We start from the raw sequence: 1,154 nt of genomic DNA on the forward strand, positions 1-1,154 counted from the left end.
GGACACGGGGACACACGGACATAGGGACACATGGACTGGGACACACGGACACAAGGACACACAGAACGGGACATACAGACACAGGGACACACGGACCGGGACACACGGACTGGGACACGGACACAGGGACACACAGAACGGGACATACAGACACAGGGACACACGGACTGGGACACGGACACAGGGACACACAGAACGGGACATACAGACACAGGGACACACGGACCGGGACACACGGACTGGGACACGGACACAAGGACACACAGAACGGGACATACAGACACAGGGACACACGGACTGGGACACACGGACTGGGACACGGACACAGGGACACACAGACGGGGACATACGGACACAGGGACACACAGACGGGGACACACACACACGGACACAGGGACACACGGACTCGGACACACGGACGTAGGGACACGGACTGGGACACATGGACAGGGACACGGACACAGGGACACACAGACTGGGACACACACACGGACACAGGGTCACATGGACTGGGACACACGGACATAGGGACACACGGACTCGGACACACGGACATAGGGACATGGACTGTGACACATGGAAAGGGACACGAACACAAGGACACACAGACTGGGACACACGGACTCACAGTGGGATACAGGGACATGGATGCACATGTGGACATCGGGATGTGGACACACACTGGGACATATGGACACACATTGGGACACAGACACACACCGGGACGCTTGGACACACGCTAGACACACACCAGGATACAGGGATACAGACAGACTGGGACACACGGACACACACTGCGATACAGGGACATGGACACACACAGCCCACAGGGACACACCAAGACACAGGGACACCTGGACACGCCAGGACACACAGATACCAGGACACATGGAGACACACCGGGTCACACGGACACGGGCACACATGCAGAGACCCCCCGTGACGTGGACGCGCGGACACAGACACACACGTGCACACGGACACACACACACACGTACCTGCGCGGACACACACATAGAAACACCCGAACACACGTGAATACACCCCCGCTTACACGCCCCGGGGCACGGAGCCACAGACCGCCGCGGGGCACACGAACCCGCCCCGCTCAGGCGCGATGCACACGCGCAGCGCTGCACCGGCCACTCCTCGCG

This window comes from Rhea americana, unplaced genomic scaffold (genome assembly GCF_003343005.1).
Source record: "Rhea americana isolate MKP2758 unplaced genomic scaffold, rheAme1 scaffold_944, whole genome shotgun sequence".
Taxonomy (NCBI): Eukaryota; Metazoa; Chordata; class Aves; order Rheiformes; family Rheidae; genus Rhea; species Rhea americana.